General features: G+C 37.0%; 1 pseudogene; it reads left to right on the top strand.

Moving 5' to 3' along the window:
- Positions 1-18,624, top strand: part of LOC149541477 (uncharacterized) — a 51,681-nt pseudogene extending 33,057 nt beyond the window's left edge.
- Positions 18,625-19,168: the final 544 nt, after the last annotated feature.

Raw genomic sequence — 19,168 nt, forward strand, 5'->3', positions numbered from 1 at the left:
CTTGATAACCGTATGAGCTCGGTAAAATTAATTTCCTTGATAACCTCAGGAGCTCGGTTATCATGAAGTTCTCGGTCAATACTAAGTACATCTTCACTCGGTCAAAACTGATTCCTTTCTTTACCTCGAACACTCGGTAAACACTGGCTGCTTTGTTCACCTCGATCACTTGGTAAACACTGACTTCTTTGTTCACCTCAATCACTCGGTAAACACTGAGAACTAGGTAAAGCTTGGCTTACAAAGGAATGTCCGGTGAGAGCTCGGTAAGCATTCAGAATCCAATAAGTGTTGTAACTAATGACAAAAATGTATCATAATGCCAACAATCTCCCCCTTTGGCATTAGTGACAAAAACACTTATAAGACAAAATTTATCTGACATGCTGATGACTGATTCTGAATATACATAGCTTCGTTATATACAACTCCCCCATAGAATGTACATACAGTATTTACATGAGCTGTATATCTCTTCCTTTGTACAATTTCTCCAAAAACACTTATTCACCCATAGTATACATATCCAACAATAATCTCCCCCTTTTTGACAATAATGCCAAAGAATAAAAGAATATATATACTTATATAGAAACACCAAAATGAGAGATGAACTCTGAATGTACCTGAAGAATAAGCTGGAGAGTCTTATCCCAATTCTCTTGCAAAATTTTGCAGGTGGAAAGAGCTACTTGAACTTCAGCCGAAATTTCAATCACATGGTCTGCAATGGAGAAGTTATTATCATGGATTAATGTCTTTGAATGTGCAATGTGCTTCTGCATTGAATCCATGATGGGAAGGATCATGTTTTGGATATCTATCAATGTAGATCAGATCCTTGCCTCTTCTCTCAACAGCTCTGCCTGCTTCTCTGACAAAAATTTGATCCTGAGGTGATGAGATGAGCTTGAACTGGGGTCAAGCTTCAAGTTCTGTGCACTCACCTTCAGATCCTCATGAATTTTATTTAGTTTCTCTCTTATTCGCTTAGTGTACTCGGTAACATCACAAAGCTTAGCAAAAAGAGATGTTACATTATTAAAAGAATTTTACATATCTGCCAAAACTGAGGTTAATGCAACCTGATTTATTGCAATGTTCTGGGCAATGTGCCCCAACACCTTATTATCAAATTTCTTTGCTGCACGCTCAATCAGCTTTTCTTGTCCAGAGGCATCTTCATTGAATTTATTAACTGCCTCTTCCAATTGAATCAAAATGTGTTGAGAAGTATCAGCATCAACACCTATAGCCTCAGTAAGTATGTTTCGGGCATCCTCAATTATCCTGTATTCCTTATCCCTTTCTGATCTTAACTGCATATGAGTAGCCTTTTTCTCAATAAGTTGACTAGCATACCTCATTTCTTCAATGGTAGCATTATCAAAGTCAATCTTTGGAATTACTATCTCTGTGTCCAAGTCAATGTCTTCAGGAATTTCCTTTCCAGTGATCATAAGTCTTAATGGTTGCTTTTGTTTGACTTCTGAGATGACTGGTTTGACCTTTGGAATAGACACAACAGTAGAGACAGAAGGACTAGCAGTAAAAACTGGGATGCTTGAGGGTTAAGTGTCAATAGGAGTATGTACAGGGTCAAAAATTTGAGTACTAGCCAAAAATGGTGATACACTCGATAATATAGTATCTAAGCTCACTGTGCCTGAAGTAGATGGCGACAAAATTGTAGAACAAATTGGAGTAGTCAAAATTGGAGAACTCACAGCAATACCAACTGATGATGATGGAGTCGAGGAGGCCAACTCGGTAGATGAAGAGGGGTGTAGCTCGGTAGACGAAGTGGTAGTCACTTCCACTGATGATACCTGGAGCTGAGATATGGTAGGTGTAGATGGTAAATCTGGTGTAGATGAACCTACTGAAGCTGACTCAAACCTTGATGATGTCACAGGTTTAGCTGGGGAGTGAGGAAGGGATGCAATAACTGCTGCTGCAATTTTTACCTGATCATCCTCCTTATCTTCCTCTTCAGCTTCTTCCTCTTTGTCTTCTTCCTCTTTCTCTTCCATCATTGCATGCAACTCTCCTGGTGTAACTATGATGGATGGAGCGCTATCTGATTCATCACTGCTGCTGCTGCTGTCATCATCCTTTATTTCTACTGGGTCTACACTAGGCTTATGTAGATGATAGATGTTTTTCCACATGTTTGTAGCATCATTTACAACATGCTCTATATATTTGATCAAAATCAAACAAGTTTGGAATCTGATCATCATTTTACCTTCATAGGTTTTCAATTCAGATTTTACCTCTGCTCCAGTGAGACTAGGCTGAAGATTCTTCAGGGATTGCTCATATATATCTTTTATCGTCTTGGTGGCTAACTCCCATTTTGACTGTACTCTCTCCAGTAGTTCTTTAGAGATATGAGGAGCAATCTGGTCTGGGGAGTATTTCCATTTTCCCATTTTGTTAAGGACCAGTTCCTCAATCTGCATTTTCTCTGCATCAGTCCTTGTCTCAAATTTCAATGCCTTGAAATTTGTGATGCCAGCTCCTTCTTCCAATGATTTGAGCCTTTGCTTGAATGTAGGTGCAGGCTTGACCAATACAGGTTCCTGAATACCTTTTCTTTTCCTCCGAGTAAATACTGCAGTAGGCTGCTTCTTAGGCTTGGTAATGATTACCTTGCCTTTCTTCTTTGCCGGTTGCTCTTCTTTTGGTTCTTCTTCTCCTTCTTCTTCTTCTTCACTTTCTTTATCTTCACCTTTTCCCTCGGTGAGCATAAGAGGACCCATTGCAGTTTTCAGTTTGGCCACTTTCCTCTTACCTTTGCTGATAGCCTGTGGAATTTTGATTTCCAGTTCAATTCTGGCCTTTGCTTCATCATAAGTACCAAAAATCTGTTGCCTTGGGTCTACTGGCTCATTTACCAGTGCTTCAATGATATCCCTTGTTTCATCAATATTTACCTCATATGGAAGAGGTTTCACCCATGCAACTCGGGGTCTAACTGCCTGTATGTACACCTTGTCACAGTCAACCATAAAACATGTCATCTTTATATTCTTCAACAAGCCTAGGAGGAATTCTGAATTGGTTATTCATCCTCTCCTTAAATTCTTCAAAATAGTTATCCATGATACTATCAAAATTTTCTCCCATCTCTACTATAAACTCTTTAATCTGATACAAAATTGGGACATCTTTTCTCCATTCTACGGTTCCCTTTGATGGAAAGAATTTTTGTACATAAAATAGTAAACATATTAACAGAGATCCAAATTTACAGGGGTTATTCTTTGATGTCCTTATACTGTCCATGTTCTTGTTTAACTGCTTCAACATTACTTCTGACAGATCAAACTCAAGATTCTTCTTTACAATTTTCAGGGCCAAATCCACAGCTTCACACGGTACACTATTTAACCTGCTGGAACTATATAACTTATATGCAATAATATGTATGCCAAATCTTAGTTCTGGATCTATTACAGTGTTAACCTTCAAACCTCTACCATCCCACTCGGCTAGGGTTTTCCTCTGTAACTCATCCCGTCCTAAGGTTTTGGTGGTTTTGGCTTTGCTGAGCATCGGGAGACCCATGATTTTGTGAATCATCTTCTTGGTTATCAAAATGGGTTGTTCCAACCACAACTGACCATTATGCACTCGACTCAAGATATACCTAATCCATTTGGTTTGGAAGTTTCTAGCATATGCGCGATGTGAGTCAAACCTTTAGTTTCCAAATGCTTGTGCTCGATTTTGAGATTACCATTTACACGTAAATCCGCTAGGGCATTATCCATGTCCAATGTCCCTATTTCTTGAATAGCACACTTAAAATGAGTGTGAATGTCGTTCACGAGGAGTACCTTGGGTGGAATCTGTGATTGAGCTCCATTGGGATCGAGCGATTTAGCGATGGCAGGAACGAGCTTGAATGTAGGTGCCTTCCATTCTGTTCCCTTCACAAGCATTTCGAAACCCTTCTTTGCCTGCTGGTGCTTGCGGATGCCATTGCTGCTCAGTGAGTGAAAAGGTTTCGTAAGAATACTTCGTTGGAAAATCTCTTCAAATCACTTGAACTCGCTTGAAAGCCTTTTTTTTTGTGTAAATCTCGAATTCGCGATGAAAAATGAGGTCAAAATCTTCCCTTTTGATGAAAAATTTGCCATTAATGTTCAGTACAGAGGTAGCTGTGATCGACAGACTATCATCCACTAGCTCGGCTTAAACTTCGCAACTCAGTGACCAAAAGAAAATAGGTTAAACTGACCTTAACTCGGTAAGAGAAGAACCAACCATGCTCGGTAAGTGCAACTTGGTGAAAGAAGCCTTATTGCACCCGACTGAGCTCGGTAAGGTCATGTACCAACCATGATCCTGATGTATCTAAAATACTGATTTGATCATATTTTCATTCTAGGACTGCTTAGGATATTGCTTTGTAGATACAGTCCTGGTCTTATCCTGATGAGTCTTAATTGGAAATGGTAGAGTCACTCACTTCTTGAGTGACCATTCCATCACTTGAATTATCTGGCTCGGTAGACTTAGGAATCCATTGTTGCTTCATTTGCTTCTGAATATTGTCTACTTTGATTTTTTTCTCATCCTCGACTTTCTTTATGTTCATGCAATTTTTAGATATATGACCAAGTTCTGTACATGTATAACATCTTACAGTGGTATCCCTTTTTCTTAGGTGATGCCTTGCACAGTTTATGCCAGTATGACCATATTCTCCACAATAATGACATCTGCACCAAGTGTTGTAGTCCCAACCAAATATTGCTTTGACAAGTTGTTCAGCTAGATTAAATGATTTGGATTTGCATTGTGATGCCTTATGACCTTGCTTTTGGCATTTGTGACATTTACCTTCAAATTTTAGTTTCTCTTTGCATTCATTGGCTTTGTGTCCATGCTGATTGCAATTGTAGCACTTTCCATTAAATTTGCCTTTTCCATTGCTCCAACATCTATTAGATGTATGACCTAACTTACCACAGTGGCTGCAAGTAGGTCTTTGATTCTTTTGAGTACCCTGTTTGGAGGATTCACCTTCTTCCTTGTATCCAAGGCCCGCTTTACCATTTTTTTTATGAAAGTTTTCTTCATTTTGTAGATTCAATTGATCCATGTCCTTTTGAGATTTTACCATTCTCTCATTGACTTGTTTTTTAGATATTAGATCACTTTGTAAGCTTGCATTGATTTGCCTTTCAGTAATTAAGTCATTTCTCAAATTCTCATTCTCAGATCTTAGATTCATAATTTCTTCATTTGCATTAGATAATTGAGTTACAAGATTTTCAAGCTGAGAGGATTGATTATTCCTTACCTCTAAGTCTTCAGCTGCCTTGTTCCTTTGCTCCAAGATTTCATATAGCCTGATGAACTGGATTTATTTTTCCCTTTTGAGCTTTCTTACTTCTTCCTGCAGAGATCCATTCTTTTCTAAAAGTTCTTTCATTGCTTTGTCAGCTTCATCTGAACTACTTGATGGTGAGAGATCTTCAATCTTTTCTTCAACATACTGATGGTCATTCATTTTCCTTGCAAGTTCTTTTCTTCTTTTCAAGGATTGTGAAAGATGCTCTTTTGCTTCATTGAGTTGAGCCATGGCCATTTTCAGATCTAGCTTTTCATTCTCAATAGATTTGTCAAGTCTGAATATCTCCATTGTCCTTGATCTTTGCTCAAGCTGTGAAACTTTTATCTTGAGAACCTTATTGCTCTGATACCAATTGTTGGAAATATTCAAGATATGACAAGTTACTAAGAGGGGAGGGGTGAATCAGTAACTTTTAAAATTTCAAACAATAAAACTGCATACTGATATATTCACCATTCATCCAAGTAACCTACTGTAAGCATGAAACAAAATCATTTGCAACACTTGAACACATAGATTTGGTGACCCAGAAACCTTCCAAATAGAAAGTAAAATTGGGGTGGGGATGAAACCCACAAAGCTTCGTTACTGCAGTATGAAGTTGGCCGGTTAAGGCTTACAATGACCACTTCTGGTGATCTGCCCTGTTAGGATCACAAAGGATTGCTAGATCCACCTTGTTAGAGGATTTACAAACATACGATAAAGTATGCACTCTGTTAGGAGATTTACAAAAGACTGTTGAGTCTACCTTGTTAAAGGATTTACAAAAACTGATTCACCTGTTAGAATGAAACAATGGATCTGATTACAACTGATTGCTGATAAGATCCGCTATGCTCTAATTCACCTTGATGTGATAGATAAAACTTTTCTGCTCCAAAACTTGACCTTGTTGAATACCTTCACAACTCAGCACACATACTTTCGCACACATGTATTTCTTTCACACTTTCACATTTTCATTCATTACCATTACATTTGAATGATACAATACATTGCATATATATACCATTCAAATAAACAATACATGCAAGGTCGGCCAAAACAACAAGTGCAAATCTCTATACAAAGTTGGCCCAAGGTAAAAACTCGGGTTCACTGAACTGACTCGGTGTCCTTCTGATACTCGGCGTCCACTGCGTTACTCGGCATCGTCATGCACTCGGTAGAAGTGAAGGCACGGTCCATACTAAACACTTTGAGTAGTTTTGAACTCGGTAACCACTGGAGATTTGGTAGAAGAGATGTCACTCGGTGAACACTTCTATCTGAACTGTAGCTCGGTGATCAAAGGAAACACTCGATAGAACCTTGTGACTCAGTGATAGTTAGTTTCCTTGATAACCGTCTGAGCTCGGTAAAATTAATTTCCTTGATAACCTCAGGAGCTTGGTTATCACGAAGTTCTCGGTCAATACTAAGTACATCTTCGCTCGGTCAAAACTGATTCCTTTCTTTACCTCAAACACTCGATAAACATTGGCTGCTTTGTTCACCTTGATCACTCAGTAAACACTGACTTCTTTGTTCACCTCGATCACTCAGTAAACTCTGAGAACTAGGTAAAGCTTGGCTTACAAAGGAATGTCGGGTGAGAGCTCGGTAAGCATTCAGAATCCAATAAGTGTTGTAACTAATGACAAAAATGTATCATAATGCCAACAACAACACTTATCTATATCAGTATAGCTACCAAGTTCATCACTTAGTCTACAGTGTATACTGAGTATTCAGTGGTTACCTTGTAAGTTCATCACTTAAGTAGTTCATACCGAGCATTCTTGAAGCTACCAAGTGAGTGTGTAATCAAGCAGTTCATATCAAGCATTCATGAAGCTACCAAGTGGGTGTGCAACCTAGTAGTATCTATCGACCATACAGTGTTCACCAAGCTTCACATTTTTTACTGAGTAATGAAAATGTAGTGTTTACCGAGTGCAAGTAAGGTAAACGAAGGATTCATTTTTTACCAAGTGATACTATATCTACCAAGTCTCCAATGGTTATTGAGTTCCAAGCTACATTGTGTGATTAGTATGGACCAAGCCTTTACTTCTACCAAGTGCATGACAATGATGAGTAATGCAGTGGACACCGAGTATCAGAAGGTTACCAAGTCAGCTTGAAGAACCCAAGTTTTCTACTATTTGGCCGACTCAGTAATATTTTGTTCACTTGTGTTTTGGATGACCTTGTAATTATAATTATTGGAATGGTATATATGTAATGTATTATATCATTTACAATGTATGCAAGAGAGTATCAAGGAATGAACATGTAATAATTTGAGGTGAATAAATATGAATCAGTAGTAGAGTAGAGTATTCAACAAGGTTTACAAGGAGCAGTAAAGATTCATCAGTCACAAGAGGTGATCTATACTTCAAGGATCTAATCAAAAAATGAAGTTTCTAAGTAGATCCACTATTTCATCCTAATAGGTGAATAATTTTTGTAAATCCTTTAACAGGGTAGACTTAACAATCTTTGTATAAATCTCCTAACAGAGTGCATACTTCAGTGTATGTTTGTAAATCCTCTAAAAAGGTGGACCTAGCAATCCTTTATGATCCTAACAGGGAAAATCACCAAAAGTGGTCAATGTAAGCCTTAAGAGGCCAAATTCATACTGCAGTAATGAATTTTTGTGGGTATCATCCCCAACCCTATTTTACTTTCTATTTGGAAGATTTTTGGGTTACCAAATCACTATGTACATGTGTTATGGATGTTTGATTTCTCATATATGTAGTAGATTAGATGAATGAATGGTGAATAGTATATATGGTTAAAGTACTGAATTATTTAAAAAGTTTTGAGGTTACTAATTCACCCCTCCCCTCTCAATAACCTATCATATCTTGAATATTTTCAACAATTGGTATCAAAGCTTTCTTGGTTCTCAGGATAAACTTTGAAAACTTGAGCAAAGATCAAGGACAATGAAGATATTCAGGCTTAACAAAGCTATTGAAAATGAAAAGCTAGATCTGGAAATGGCCATGGCTCAACTCAAATAAGAAAAGGAGCATCTTTCTCAATCCCTAAAAAGAAGGAAGGAACATGCAAGACAAATGAATGATCATCAGTATGTTGAAGAAAAGATTGAAGACCATTTACCATCAAGCAGTTCAGATGAAGCTAATGACGTAATCAAGGAACTCCTAGCAAAGAATGGCTCTTTGCAGGGAGAAGTAAGAAAGCTTAAAAGAGAAAAAGAAATCCAATCAATCAGGCTATGTGAAGTTTTGGAATAGAAAAGCAAGGCTACTGAAGACTTAGAGACAAGAAATAATCAATCCAATTAGCATGAAGATCTTGTGGATCAACTATCTAATGAAAATAAAGAAATTATAAATCTAAGATCTGAAAATGGAAGCCTGAGTAATGATTTAATCACTGAAAGAAAATTCAATGAAAGCTTACAAAGTGACTTAAGATCTAAAAGACAAATCAATGAAAGTTTGGAGAATGACCTAAATGCTGAAAAAAAAAATCAATGAGAGAATGATGAAATCTCAAGCAGACATGACTCAGTTAAATCAACAAAGTGAGCAGAATCTTCATAGACAAACAGGTAAAGCTAAACTTGGTTATAAGGAAGAAGGTGACACCTCCAAACAAAGTGCCCAAAGAAATCAAATACCTATTTGCAACCACTATGGTAAGTTAGGTCATGCATCAAACAAATGTTGGAGTAATGAAAAAGCTAAATTCAATGGCAAATGCCACAATTGTAGTTAGTATGGTCATAAAGCTAATGAATGCAAGGAGAAACCAAAATTTGAAGGAAATTGTCACAAATGCAAGAAGCATGGTCATAAGGCATTCCAATGCAAATCCAAATCATTCAATTCAGTTGAACAACTTGTTAAAGCAATATTTGGATGGGACTACAATACCTAGTGCATATGTCATTATTGTTGAGAATATGGACACGTTGGCAAAGACTGCTCAAGGCATCACTTGAGAAAAAGAGATACAATAGTAAGATGTTATACATGCACAGAACTCAGTCATATAGCTAAAAATTGCATGAACATTGGAAGAGTTGAAGATGAAAAGAAAGCTAAAGCTGAAAACATTCGGAAGCAGATGTGGCAACAGTGGATTCCTAAATCTACCGAGAAAAATAGTTCAAATGATGGCAATGTCACTCAAGAAGTGGGTGACTCCACCATCTCTAGTTAGATCCATAAACAAGGATATGGTGTTAGGATAAACTACGAACAGAAATAAAAACTACATGCAAATATAAACAATAACAGAAAATAATAGAACACACAGAAATGAACACAAGGCACCAAGATTTAACATGGTTCACCCAATCCCTGGGCTACATCCACCAAATAGCAAGTCTGATCTTATTACAATCCAATGATTACAACCTGATTACAATCCATAATCCCTTACAGCTCAATACCGCCACAAGAACCAATTTCGTATCACAACATTATAAAAAATACCCAACCCTAAGCCCTTTTATACAAGTATTAAACCACTTTAGGGTTATAACATGTCAGCCATATGTCGGCCATAATATGTCAGCTACCATGTCGGCTACTGCCCAAATTTTTTTTTATGTACAGTACTTTCCTGATCAGTCACCACAATCTAACATATGGAACTACATCTTCTAGTGATATCTCAAGAAATCCCAAAAAAAAAAAAAGCAAAATGATCAATTCAGTATTCTAGATACACAAGGATCAAAGAAAGTGTATCTTTCACCGAGTTGCATCTACCAAGGAAAGTCAGTTGAAGACCTTACCGAGCTAGGTTGAGAGTAACAAAAGTTTTGTTCAATGACTAAGTTATAAGCACCTATTGATAAAGTGAATGACAAACTATCATGCACTATGTCATCTTAGCTACCTTTGTACCAAGCATTTATGGCAAAATTTTTGTCAAAAGGGCATAATTTGATTTCATTTTTCATCATGATTTTAGAGCTAAGAAATTTCCAATGATTCCAAAGAAAATTCCAAGCAATTTCAAATGATTTTCAAGCAGAGAATTTGTTCAAAAATTTCTTACACCTACTGAGCAGTGATGGCATCTGGGAGTAGCAGCAACACCAAGGCAAAAAAAGGTTAAAAAATGCTAGTTAAAGGTGTGGAGTGGAAGGCACCAAATTTCAAGCTAGTTGTAGCAATTGCAGAAGCACTCGTCCTGAATGGAGCTCAATTGCAAACTCCACCAAAGTTACTTCTCATAAATGACATTCGTACACATTTCAAATGTTCTATTCAAGAGATTGGAAACCTAGAGATGGACAATGCCCTAGAAGAAATGGGTGTTGATGGCTCATTGAAACCCCAACATAAGCATCTAGAAACCAAAGGGTTAACCCATATCTCACATATACCAAGAAGTTTTCAAATTAAGTGGATCAGGTACATACTCAATCATGTTTACAGTAGGCAACTATGGTTAGAGCAGCCAGTTTTAATAACCAAGAAGATGATTCATAAGATTACCGGTCCCCCCATGCTAAGTAAACCAAAAACTACCAAAACCCTAGGTTGGGAGGAGTTACAAAAGCAAACCCTAGCTGAATGGGATGGTAGAGGTTTGAAGGTCAACACTATATCTGACATTAAATTAAGGTTTGGCATTCATTTCATTGCCCACAAAATTCATAGCTCTAGTTGTTTGAATAGTGTGCCCTATGAGGCTATTGATTTAGCATTCAAAATTGTGAAGAAAAATCTTGAATTTGACCTGTCAGAATTGTTGTTGAAACAATTGAACAAGAACATGGACAGCATAAGGACTTCAAAGAATAATCCTTGCAAATTTGGTTCTCTATTATTTTTTTTATTTTTATATGTTCAAAAACTCTTTCCATCCAAAGGAATAATTGTATGGAGAAAAGATATTCCAATTTTATATCAGATTAATGAGTTTATTGCTAACATGGGTGAAAACTTTGAAAAAGTTAAGGATAATTATTTTGAAGATTTCAAGGAAAGAATGAACAACAGGTTTCGAATTCCACCAAAATTGGTTGAAGATTACAAAGATGATGTATGCTTCATGGCTGATTGCGATAAGGTATACATTCAGGTAGTCAGACCTTGAGTTGCATTGGTGAAACCTCTTCCTTATGAGGTTAATGAAGCACTAGTAAATGAGCCTATAGATCCTAAGCTTCTACCTTTGGCACTTATGATGAAGGCAAGACTAGAATTGAGCTTGAAATCAAGCTACCGTAGGCTATAAGCAAAGGCAAGAGAAAGATACCAAAGTTGAAAACTGCAACCAGCCCTCTTATGCTTACTAAAGGAAAAGGCGAGAATGAATAAGAAGAAGAAGAAGAAGGTGAAGGACTTGAATCTAAAATTGAAGAGGAACCACCAAAAAAGAAAGGAAAGGTGGTTATCACCAAACCTAAGAAGCAACCTACTATAGTATTCTCTAGAAGAACTAGACAAGGCAAGTAGGAACCTATACTTATCAAGCCTACACTCACATTTGAGGAAAGGCTAAAAAAATTGGAAGAGGGAGTTGGCATTACAAATTTCAAGGCATTGAAATTTGAAACAAGGAATGAAGCAAAGAAAATGCAGATTGAGGAACTGGTACTCAATAAGATGGGAAAATGGAAATACTCCCTAGACCAGCTTGCCTCTCAAATCTCCAAAGAGTTGTTGGAGAGATTGCAACCAAGATGGGAGTCAACCACCCAAATGGCCAAGGACATATATGAGCAATCCTTGAAGAATCTTCTACTAAGTCTTACTGAAGCAGAAATAAAGGCAACAATGAAGAACAATGAAGGTAAAATGATGATTAGATTCCACACATGTTTTATTTTAACTAAGGACATTGAGCATGTTGTAAGAGATGCAAAAAACATGTGGAAGAATATCTATCATCTGCAAAATCCTAGTGATGATCCTGTTGAAATCAAGGATGATGACAACAGTGACAGTGGTGATTTTGATAGCACTCCATCCATCATGGTTACTCTAGGAGATTTGCATGCACTAATGGAAGAAAAAGAGGAAGAAGACAAGGAGGAAGAAGAACATGAGGAAGAAAAAGATGAAGAAGATCCAGTAAAAATTGTAGTAGAAGTTATTGCATCCCTTCCTCACTCTCCACCAAAGACAATTACATTTGCTATGGGGATAGTTGCTGCAAGTGAGATTGTGAGCACAATAGTTGCTCAATCTTCACCAGCCACCTCCCAGCTCTAGGTATATAAAACAAAAGTTCCAAGCACTTCATCTACTGAGTTGTCTATCACCTCTTTAGCCATCGAGTTAGCCTCCTTAGCTCTTTCATCAACAATGAGTGTACTAGTAAGTTCCATAATTTTGTTTTCATCAATTTCAGTAAGTTCTACATTTTTGTTTCCACTAGCATCATCTGTATCCACTTCAATTCCAATCAGTTCAGATACTACTATGGTTACTCTACTGAGTATGATACCATTTTTGGGAAGTGTTTTAGTTTTTTATCTGGTTAACACTTCTATTGGTATTCAATCCTCAAGTCCTATCCTGATTTTCATTGCTAGCCCTTCTATCTCCACTATTGTGTTTGTTCCTAAGGTCAAACCAGTCATCACAGAAGTCAAACAAAAGTATCCATTAAAACTTTTGATCATCGAAAAGGAAATTGGAGAAGACATTGACTTAGACACAGAAATAGTGATTCCTAAGATTGACTATGACAATGCTACCATTGAAGAGATGAGGTTAGCTAGTCAACTCATAGAGATGAAAGCTGTGCAGAAATAGTTAAGATTAGAAAGGGATAAGGAATATAGAATAATTGAGAATGCCAAGAATATAATTATAGATGCTAGAAGTGTTGAAGTAGATTCTACTCAACACATTTTGATTCAGTTAGAAGAGGTTGTACATAAATTCAATGAAGATTCTTCCAGACAAGAGAAACTTATTGAGAATGCTGAAAAGAAATTTGATAATAAGGTGCTAAAGCATATTTCTCAAAAGATATCAATCAAGCAAGTTGAATTGTCAACATTTTTGGGAAATTTTGAAAATTCTTTTAATAATGCAGCATCACTTTTTACCAAACTTTGTGATGTTTTTGGTTTTACTAAAGAAATAAAGGATAAGCTAAATAAGATTGAAATTGATATGCAATCAAGTGCATCCAACTTAAAGGTGGACTCCTCCTCCACAACCTCCCATCACACCAAAATCAAATATTTGGCAGATGTACAGGCAAAACTATTGAGAGAGGAAGCAAGGATCCGGTCTACACTCATAGATATCCAAAATATGATCCTTCCTATCATGTTCACAATGTAGAAACATATTACTCATTGCAAAACATTGGTCCAAGATTAGAACTTCTCAATGGCTAATCACTTGATCCAATTATCAGCAGAAGTTCAAATTGCTCTCTCCACTTGTCAAATTTTGCAGCAAACTTGGGATAATACTTTTGCCACCATCCTTAAGGTACATCAAAAATTTCTATCTCACTTTGGTGTAGTCATATAAACTATATATATGTAATACTTTGGCATTATTGTCAAAAAGGGGGAAAGATTCAACATAATAAGTGAGGAGAGTTATCACTATAAGTGATAGGGGGAGTTAGTACTCAATTGAGTTAGCATGTGTACATAAGTATCTATGTATATACATCATCAAGAAGATATATATAGAAATGTATATGCAACAATTCTACAAAGATCAATTTTGAAAAACTAAAATTCATTGAGTCAAGTTATGTACATATGTTTTGGCTTATAAGTATTTTGTCACTAATGCCAAAAGGGGAGATTGTTGGCATTAAGTTATTATTTCCATTAGTGACAACACTTATCTATATCAGTATAGCTGCCGAGTTCATCACTCAGTCTACAGTGTATACTAAGCATTCAATGGTTACCTTGTAGGTTCATCACTTAAGTAGTTCATACCGAGCATTCTTGAAGCTACGGAGTGAGTGTGCAGTCAAGTAGTTCATACCGAGCATTCATGAAGCTATTGAGTGGGTGTGTAGCCCATTAGTATCTATTGAGCATATAGTGTTCATCAAGCTTCATAGTGCTTGTCGAGTAATTAAAGTGTAGTGTTTACCAAGTGCAAGCAAGGTAAATGAAGGATTCAATTTTTACCAAGTGATACTATATCTACCGAGTCTCCAATGGTTACCAAGTTCCAAGCTACACTATGTGATAAGTATGGACTGATCCTTCAGTTCTACCAAGTGCATGATGATGCCGAGTAATGCAGTGGATGCTGAGTATCAGAGGTTACCAAGTCAGCTTGAAGAACCCAAGTTTTCTACTGTTTGGCTGACTCAATAATATTTTGTTCACTTGTGTTTTGGTCGACCTTGCAATTATAATTATTGGAATGGTATATATCTAATGTATTATATCATTTACAATGTATGCAAGAGAGTATCAAGGAATGGATATGTAATACTTTGAGCTGAATAAATATGAATCAACAGTAGAGCAGAGTATTTAGCAAGGTCTACAAGGAACAATAAAGATTCATGAGTCACAAGAGGTGATCTATACTTCAAGGATCTAATCAGAAAATCAAGTGTGTAAGTAGATCCATTGTTTCATCCTAAAAGGTGAATCAATTTTGTAAATCCTTTAATAGGGTAGACTTAATAGTCTTTGTATAAATCTCCTAACAGAGTGCATACTTTAGTGTATGTTTATAAATTCTCCAACAAGGTGGACCTAGCAATCCTTTGTGCTCCTACCAAGGAAAATCACCAAAAGTGGTCAATGTAAGCCTTAACAGACTAACTTTATACTACAGTAATGAAGTTTTGTGGGTATCATCCCCACTCTAGTTTTTCTTTCTATTTGGAAGGTTTCGGGGTTACCAAATTACTATGTACATGTGTTATGGATGTTTGATTTCTTATATATGTAGTAGATTAGATGAATGAATGGTGAATAGTATATATGGTTAAAGTATTGAATTATTTAAAAAGTTTTGAGTTTCTGATTCACCCCTCCCCTCTCAGTAACCTATCATATCTTGAATATTTCCAATAGCTAGAGGATAGAGAAGACATATCTAGTCAAAAGGATCAAGTGTACATAAGGAAAGAGAGGATTTGATATCTAGCATAGTAGTGGTAACTGAGGATCAATGCTAAATTATTCTAATAAGTCAATCAGTGAAAATATCTCAACAGAGTAGTCTTAACAAGCTTTTGAAATACCTTTCACATGGTCATAGCCTTTAAGAAAAGATCTATAGAGAAACATTAGACATAGATAAGTACATATATACAAATAGATATGATTTGAGAAAGATAAAGATATATGTCCATTTAAATGGAGGAGATATATTGGGATAGAAAGATATGGTGCGATAAAAATATAGATGTAGAGTTTTAGAGGTATATGAAAGGGAGTGGTGGAAAGTGATAGATGGATAGAGAAGGATATTTTTCTAGATATTGAGGGGAGAGACAAAGATATGGATAGAAATCAAACTCTCTCTTTGTGTGTGTGTGTGTGTGTGTGTGTGTGTGTGTGTGTGAGAGAGAGAGAGAGAGAGAGATGGTGAAATATATTAGTAAAAAAAAAAGGAGATCCTAAGAGAATGAGAGGAAGAGCCTAACAAAGGGGTAAATACTTAAATTACCTTTCATACATATATGGCATAACCATTTATATTTATAATGAAGAAATTACTACTGTATATGGTTGAAATAACTTATGATTAATGCTAAGGGTATCACATATGCAACCAATGATGTTTTTGGCCATATAAGACACTATATTACTTTTATCCTTATGTTATGTTGCCTCTGAGTACAGTGAGATAATTTTAATTTGGGAGAATATAATACACTCTTTTATTATTATTTTAAATTCCAATTGGCATTGAAAATACTTTAGAAATTTATTTGGATATGTTTATTTGATATTAAATTTGTAGATATTTAAAATATGATATGTTTGTATTTTGAAATTTAGTTATTTAACTTTAAATAATAATAAATTTTATTTAATGATATTATTATATATGTGAATATAAATCATACTTGATTATTTTTAATGGGGAATCAATATGATGTTTTAGACAATTTCATTTTGAATCAAACTAAATCTACTATAATATCAAATTTGGTAGGAAAGTTGTCATGAGGATAAAAGAATGCAACTTCAATTTTTTTTATTAGATGACAAAGCTTGAATTTCAAATGATCATGTTGTAAAAATGTGGATCTGTAAATATTTCTATAAGAAGCCTACCATGGAGTATATATTTGAAAAGAGGATGTTCAAATGTCAAAGTATTATGAATATGAGAAATAAATTAGAAATACCAGCGAACTAGCATATTATCAAACTCATCATTTTCGTACACATTAATTTGTGTCAATATAAATAGAACATATACCAAGATAATAAAATTATATTTTTAGAAATGCGATATAGTTTTAATATTTAATGGTTAAATTTTGAGTATCAGTAATGTTGGATGAGGCTATTATTAACTAATCTAGGATTTCTTACAAGGGCTTGGGCTTGGTCTTGGTCTATATCAAACAAATAACGCACAAGCCTCTAGATTCCATCTCAACTACTAATCAAACTATTGTCACTTAGGTTTGCACCCTTGTCCAAGGCCTATGCGCGAGGACAACCTAGTGAAACATGGAAACAACCTCCAAGTTGTGGGACTTGAACTGTGAGGTTGAGTCTCCGAAGAAGGCCGGCTTCCTCTTACTATCAGGGCACACCTAACTACTTCTTGGAGAGGAAAAGGGAGAAGGAGGCATGAAAGCAGATCTATCTAGTCTAATCTAAGGAGGTGATGCACCAGAATAGAGTGTTGGACCAATTCCCTACCCATACATGCACTACTGAACCAGAATGAAACTAAGGATATTACACATCAAGACTTGCTTTGATCAAATAACCACACACAGATCAGAAAACTAGACGAATAGCACAAGGAAGAAATTCACTTATATGTCATTCATAGGCCAGCAGAGATACAGTCATGCAAGTTATAGATTTCCATAAAACAATGGCATAGGCAAGAATTCTTACACTTAATGCCAATGGCTGAAGGAGAATAGTAGAGAACCAAACAATTCAGAGGCACAGGGGAACTCACACTAGTATTGCAGAGCAAAAAAAAAGGAAAAATCAGAGAGAAGGTCCCCTTAAAACTTTACAAGAAATGCCTTTATAGTTCAGGCATAACTGAGATCTTTTGCTGCTGAAATGACCCTGCAACTACCTGCCATTAAGTCCTATGGAAGACAATCATAAAAAAAAATCTCAAGAAGATCTTATCTCTTTCACCAATAATGTCCTAAGAAGACTAAAAATGGTGCCATAACTTCACTCTGACCTAGTAGATGGATTGACTGAGACGGTGGAGTGTTTCCTTTATGTTTCGCATTCATCTCTAGTAGGTCAAGATTGATCATGAAGATCAGATCGCTCGAAAAAATTGATTATCTTCATTTTTTGGTTCATGAATCAGCCTAGCCTTACAGTCAACTGGGCCACGTGGGCCAATCACCTTTCTTTATTTTGCCACCTAGGGGTCCTCCCGCGGTCGACCACCCTTCATTAGACTCAACGTGCCACCTTTGAACTGTTGTCACTAATTGTGACGGTTATACTCTCTACTAGCCGACTGTCAATCTTGATCGGGCCACTAGACACATGTCACCAAGGTGTTGTGTTGCCAGCATAAACCTCACACATCTTTGCCATAGTGCGATGGTGCCTACCATCAATCGGCCTAGATCCGACGATCGTGAAGACTCGTCATACTCCACGCTATCCTTACCCCGGGCCCATCATATTTGGTGCCACCTCTGCAACTGTTGTCGTATCCAACTAACATCTGGCAACATTTTGGTGACCGCACTCTGGTGAGACCTGACCCCACCAACACATGGAAAAAGGGCACCATGTCGCTATGCTAAAGATCACGCAGCTTCACCATGGTGACATGGCGCATGCTCTTGATCTTCTCTAATCTAACAGTCACGAAGACCCACCTTCCTATGACCTTCCTTCCTCATAATTCGCTGGGCCCATGGTACATGTGGCACTTCCTTGTTGGTTTTTCGATCGTTTAATCCCTATTGCGCTGGCGGCATGAAATATGGTTCCACCAGGATACGTGGCGCCTGGGTGCTATGTCATCGATGTTATCTCCCGAGTGGTTTCTGATGGTGAGATAGCACCAGCCATAGATCTCTGCAAATTTGACAGTCGTGAAGACTCATCTCTTGATTTTGCTGGCTGAACTGAAGATCTGGTGCCACCTCATATCTACATTTTGACCCAGCACGCATGGCTATTCTTGGTCTGCCATAAAACTAACTGTCGTCAGCACACCTTTTTGATGATGCAATCTACCCGTCGTGGGACTTTTTGACCTGCCATGAATCTTTTGACCTGCGACCGGACCCACCGGACACGTGTCAACAAGACGCAATGTCGCTAACATAAACATCATGTATCTTCTCCATAGCATGATGGTGCCTGTTGTTGATCTCTGTGGATCCGACGGTAGAGATGCTAACCCTTTCGTGCACTAGCAACGCTAACTGAACTTTTGATCTGGCGCACATGGCTTCCTCTGATTTGCCGCTATGACACCAGACTCTACCAACTAGGAAAATAAAGTACCTGATGTGACCCAACCGCTTTCTTGAAACCTTGTTGTTTATCTTCTCCGGCCCGCTAAACCTTGCTGCTGAATACGCTGACTCACTGTCATCAGCACACCTTTTCGATGGGTGCTATATCGCCATGGGAATTTCTTGGCTAATGTGTGATAGTGACAT

This window comes from Cupressus sempervirens, chromosome 8 (assembly GCF_028749045.1).
Source record: "Cupressus sempervirens isolate cs-2001-9-10 chromosome 8, ASM2874904v1, whole genome shotgun sequence".
Taxonomy (NCBI): domain Eukaryota; kingdom Viridiplantae; phylum Streptophyta; class Pinopsida; order Cupressales; family Cupressaceae; genus Cupressus; species Cupressus sempervirens.